Source organism: Mus caroli, chromosome 6 (assembly GCF_900094665.2).
Source record: "Mus caroli chromosome 6, CAROLI_EIJ_v1.1, whole genome shotgun sequence".
NCBI lineage: Eukaryota > Metazoa > Chordata > Mammalia > Rodentia > Muridae > Mus > Mus caroli.
In genome coordinates this window covers 57,668,494-57,674,737 of record NC_034575.1, presented here as the reverse complement: position 1 = coordinate 57,674,737, position 6,244 = coordinate 57,668,494, and the positions used below count along the sequence as shown (strand labels likewise).

Below are 6,244 nucleotides of genomic sequence, written 5' to 3'. Positions count from 1 at the left end.
CTGGCCGTGTTTCCACAAAGTATTTTTCCTGAGCCTGTCTGTTTTCATGAGGCTGTATCCCTACAGAAGGGTTAGAGGTGCTATATCCACATCAAGTGACTTCAACTTATTTAATCTCTAGCAAGCCTATTTCCATTTTACAGTATACTCTATGAAACTTATAATTTTGCCTTCAGTATGCACATTTTGCAACACCTTAAAAGAATCTGAAAAGTCTATACCTCACATGCTGTTATCCATGGTATAATGTACACATTCTGTTTAATAAGGAACAAGAAAAGACTGTGTACCTATGCCCCTCAAGGAAAAAAAAGAGAAACATTCTGTTGAATGACCTAAACTCCTAGAAGGTGCTAATTGTAACAAAGTATAAAGATCATGATTATGACTGGAAGAAAAAGAAGTAAAGTGTATAGTTCCTGTAAAAAGTGTACAATGGCTGTCAGGATTCAAAATAAAACTAAAAACAGGTATCATCTGTGATAGGTAGAGACAACAAACAGACAGATCAACAGAGTGGGGATGTTAAATACTTTAATGTAAATATGCCATCATTGTAAAAGTTCATCTCTTTCACATTGAAAGGGCCTCTGAGTCCCTGGTACTTTCCCTGTTTTCCATTTTGAACATGATTCAAATGTTTTATCTCTGTTGCTTGCTTCCAACATAATATATTGCTGTGCCCTACGCCCCTAACTTAACAACTGACTGGAATCTGCAACGATGGGAGTCCACATAAATATTATCTTTCTACAAATTCCTTGTCTTAGCTATCAAAGCAGTGGACAAGACTGGACTTGCTAGTTTAACTCAGGGGTTCCAAATCTATTAGTATTTTCCTTTGCTATGTTCGGTATTCAGACATTTCTATAATTGCTTTGTGGATTTTAGAAAAAAAACACATTGTCAGTGTCTATATAAAGAACTTCAGTATTAATTATTGTTATTGTGGTACATTTACACTAGTATCTAAGGTAATTAATATCAAATCTTTAAGCTAATGTCGTGTCTCTCTTTTTTCTTTCCGTTTCCCAAACAGATATTGGAAGCTGAACAAGGGATATGATAGTCTGTATTGATTTTTCAATAAAATTTTGTCTCTGCTTTCCTATAAAGTATAATATAGCAGTGATTAATCTTAACAGTAGAATTTGTCTGGTACTTATAGCATGATGTAGATAGTTAGATCTTCTAACTATTGTATTAAATTCATGATTAGCACTATTGGAAGCTAGACTCACAATTGTGGAGAACAAAGGAAGTTACAAACATTGCATCTGAGGATGGCCTTATATGACATCAATGGGAGGGGAGGGAGGCTTGATGCTCCAGCATAGGAGGATGCTAGAGGGTAAGTTGGGAGTGAGTGAATGGATGGAGGGGCACCCTCACAGAGGCAAAGGGGAGTGGTGATGAGATGGAGGGGTTTGTGGAAGGGTAACCAGGAAGGGGATATCATTTGAAATGTAAATGAATAACATGATTTTTATGTCATTAGCTTTTATTTATTTATTTATTTATTTATTTATTTATTTATTTATTAGATAGTTTCTTCATTTACATTTCAAATGCTATCCCCAAAGTCCCCTATACCCTCCTCCCATCCTGCTCCCCAAACCACCCACTCCGGCTTCCTGGCCCTGGCATTCCCCTGTACCGGTGCATATGATCTTCGCAAGACCAAGGGCCTCTCCTCCCATTGTTGGACAACTAGGCCACCCTCTGTTATATATGTAACTAGAGACACCACTCTGGGGGTAATGGCTAGTTCATATTGTTGATCCTCCTATAGGGTTGCAGATCTCTTTAGCTCCTTGGGTACTTTCTCTAGCTCCTTTATTAGGGCCCCCGTGTTCCATCCAATAGATGACTGTGTGGATCCACTTCTGTATTTGCCAGGCTCTAGCATAGCCTCATAAGAAAGAGCTAAATCAGGGTCCTGTCAGTAAAATCTTTCTGGCATATGCAATAGTGTTTGTGTTTGGTGGTTGTATATGGGATGAATTCCTGAGTGGGGCAGTCTCTGGATGGTCCTTCCTTCCGTCTCACCTCTGAACTTTGTCTCTGTAACTCTGGCAGCACATATACTCAAATTAGAATGATACAGGGAAGATTAGCATGGCCTCTGCACAAGGAATAACATGATTTTTAAAAATTGCATCACTTATTTTTACATTTCAGAAGTCACTGATGGAGTCAACTGTGGAGGGGAGACTAATTTTGCTCCCTGGTTTCTATTTATCACAGTGGGAAAGGAAATTCAGTGTAGCCTAGTACCTATGAGCAAAGACTGAACATAACAAGATGACAGCAAAAAGGACGGGAAGAACCAGCAGCCAGACTATGGCACTTAAAGTCCCACCTAAGTAAAATACCTCTGTCAGCTATGTCACAACTCTTGAAGGTTCCATGGGTATCCAAAGTAGCAGAACCAGCTGGGGTCTAAGTACCCGAAGCAGGAGCCTTGGGGGTTATTTCACATTTAAAGCAAGACTCCAAGAAAATGAAAATCTATTATACAGACTGTTTCTGTAGATGTCAGAACAAGCACATATAGAGAATATAGGTGGATTGATACAGGAAAGGTATGTGTTGTAGTTGGTAGGAGTCATAGCTGGGTAGGACTGCTGGTTACTGCCCTCCTCTGGAAGCTTGCATAGTGATGGAGCACATGAAAACCCATGCTCAGAGAGGAGCCATTTAGGTCTGTTGCAGCCTCTAAAGTGTATCACATCTTCAACAAGGAGGACTTACCTTCCCAGCAAGGGCATTAGCAATCTGCTGCTTGTTTAGATATCCATAACCAACAACTCAAAATAGGGTGCCTCACATCTGACATTGGTGCTTTTCAGAAGCTCTTTGTCTCTGTGAGAAGTACTGTCAGCCCAGAGAGAAAATTTTTATTTAAATTATGTGTGTATATTATAACAGACTTGAGTGCATTATGGGTTTTTGAAATAGCTAATGGTATAATTTCTTTTGACTTTTTCAGATATTCTTAATGTAACTTTACCCTTCTTTCTTTCTCTCTTTCTTTCTCTCTCTCTCTTTCTTTCTTTCTTTCTCTTTTTTCTTTCTTTCTTTCTTTCTTTCTTTCTTTCTTTCTTTCTTTCTTTCTTTCTCTCTTTCTTTCTTTCTTTTGTATTTACCTCTCTCCTTCCATAATTAGAGCTCTGTCCCTCCAATTTTCCCTATTAGACAACTCTGTGTAACTCCCAAGTCCTGTACTTCAGTAATGTTTTTTTTTTTACTTTCTTGGTTTCTACAGTTACTCCAGGATACTTAGATACATATAAAAATTGGAGCTGGAAGCCTCCTATGAGGAGGAACACACAGTGTTTGCCTTTCTGAGTTTGCGTTATCTCACTCAAGATTATCTTTTCTAGTCCCATCATTTGCCTGCGAAGTACATGGCTTCCTTTCTTTTTATTATGATTATTCCTACAAATTTTACTTTCTCTGAGGCTATTGGGAAGTAGAGTGTATCCATAATTTATTTCTCTGCATATTTTTTGTTGGTTTATAGAAAAGATCTTGATTTGTGAAAGCTGATTTTGTTTCTTATCACATTACTAAATAGACTTATCCATTGTAGAGGTATTCATATGTAATTGTGGCAATCACTAATATATACTACCACGCCATCTGCAAATAAGTATAGTTTGACTTCCTTCTTCTATTTGTATCTCTTTAGTTTCTCTCTCTAGTCCTATTACTCCAACTAAGGTTTCAAGCATAACATTTAAAAGGAATGAGTATGGTAGACATTCCTATCTCATTCTGGACTTAAGGGGGATTGCTTACATTTATTTCTCCATTTAGGATGATGTTGACCTGCTCCTTGGGAATAAGCTTCTATTAGAAGATAAACAACCAGAATTCCCATTCAGCTCTGACACCTAGTTACCCCTGCCATGACCATCATGGAAATATAGCTTTAAAGGTGCAGTAGTGGCATGCATATCTTGTAGGTAAGAAATTGGACTGAAGACACATTCAACAATAGGGAAAACATGCCCTCTACAAAAAGTTAGAGGCACCTGAGGAATGCTTAAGTTAGGAGAAAGACTCTTCCCCATAGAAATAGTATGTTGGGTTATAATTCACTAACGGGTATTGAAGTCCATCAACCCAATGAGGAAGAATAAATATAGAAGTGTGTAAATAAGGGGGCACTTTTTCAAGAATAAATGGTCAATAGATTTTTAGCAAGTTTAGAAAAATCTATAAGCAATCTGAACAAAAGTATCTATAGATACCTTTTTGCAAGTCTAGCAATTGAACTAGGCAAGACTTTATCCCTGAGCTACATATCCATTCCTTTAAGCATTTAAGTTTTGAAAAGAGCCTCCTTAAATTTCTTAGGATGGCCAAAAATTCACAAAGAAGCTAAGACTTATTAATTGCTAAAACTGCCTATGTTGCAGTCTTCCTGCCTTAGCCTCTTGAATAGCTGTGATTGATTACAGGTGAGTACCACTAAAGTGTCTTCTTACAAATTTCTATATTGTCTAGAAAGAAAAGTACTATAAAAAAATTACCTAGTAGATGTCTCACATGTAGAATAAAACACACAGCATTCCCTGAGGTAAATGCAGCCATAGCACTCATTCCATATGGTTTTCTTACATAAAGCCTTTGGTGTTTACAAGTTTAGGTTGCACTATTTGACTATATTTGTAATAGAAAAATAGAAAAATGGTGTGATATAATGTCTGAAGCCAGAAACAGTAGGGAAATAGTAGTGTGACAAGGCCAAAAAAAAAAAAAAAAAATTGCAACTGAGGAGTCCTTTGGTAGTTTCAAGTTCCTGTGTTTTGTTATTATGGTTTTGTTTTGTTTGGTTTTCATTTATTCATTTTACATTCTGATCACTGTTCCCACTCTATGTCCCTGTCTTCCACAGTTCCTTTCACCATTTCCCCTCCTCTTCTCCTTGAGAGGCTAGAGGCCCCTCCTGGTTACCCACACACACACCATGACACATCAAGTCTTTGTGAGACTAAGTACATTGTCTCCTGTTGAGGCCAGACAATGGATCCCAGCTAGAAGTCCATTATTCCACAGGCAGAAAGCAGGTTGAGAGAAAGCCCTGTGCTCCAGTTATATAATTGTTCAGGACCCACAAGAAGCTAATTCGGCTCCTGGGTGGAGTCTCTCAAAGGAATGCCATGCTAGACTCTTACTTGCAAGCATAACAGAGTATAGTTAATAGTGTCAGAGATTGGTGTTTCTCCATGGGATAGTTCTCTAGTTGGGTCAGTTACTGCTTGACCAATCACATAATTTCTGCTCCACCTCCATCCATGCAATTCTTGAAAAAAAGGATAAATTTTGTGTCAAAAGTTTTGTGGGTGAGTTGGTGTTCCCATTGCTCCATTGTGGCTCCTCTCTGACAACCGGAGGAACATAATTCATGTTCTATCTCCCCATTATTGCGATTTTAGAAAGGTCACCCCATATTGATTATTGTTAGGCTCCCCTATCTCAGGTCTCTGGCACATTTTCAAGATGCCCCCTATCACCCCTGCCAGTTGGAAAATTCCATTCATTTTCATGTCTATCTGACCATCTCTCCTGTCTCTCCCCACACATGATCCTGAACTTGCCCATCCCCTTCCACATTCCATCTTCCTACCTAGTTCCCTCCTTCTATCTACCACTTATGAGTATTGTACCCCCATTACATGGCTAAACAGACAACAGAAGGATCTCAGATGGCCAAGAAGCACTTAAAGAAATATAAATGTACAAAGTCATTAGCCATCAGGGAAATGCAAATCAAAATGTCTCTGAGTTTATATTTTACATCCCTCAAAATGGATAAGATCAAAACTCAAGAAATAGCACATGCTAATGAGGATGTGGAGCAATGGGAACATGCCACCTTTGCTGATGGGAGTGCAAACTTGTACAACTACTTTAGAAATCCATTTGCCAGTTTCTCAGAAACTGGGAATAGTTTTAAATCAGGATCACTTTTGTGCATATACCCAAAAGATGCTCACCATCCCACAAAGACACTTGCTCAACTATGTTCACAGCAGCTTTATTCACAATATCCAGATATTGGAAACAACATAGATGACCCTCAACTAAAGAATGAATAAAGAAAATGTGGTACATCTACACAATGGAATACTATTCAGCTATTAAAAACAATAATATCGAGGGCCACAAGCCTCTTCCGGTCAAAAAAGCACCGGGGTAGCTAGGGCGCAGGGTCGGCTGACACTCGCCAGCT

General features: G+C 38.5%; 1 non-coding gene across 1 annotated transcript; it reads left to right on the top strand.

Annotated features, from left to right (window-relative positions):
* The first annotated feature begins 2,066 nt into the window (after positions 1-2,066).
* Positions 2,067-2,170, top strand: LOC115031476. The gene has a single exon (XR_003837093.1). It is a non-coding gene; the product is annotated as a U6 spliceosomal RNA (small nuclear RNA).
* The last annotated feature ends 4,074 nt before the right edge of the window (positions 2,171-6,244 follow it).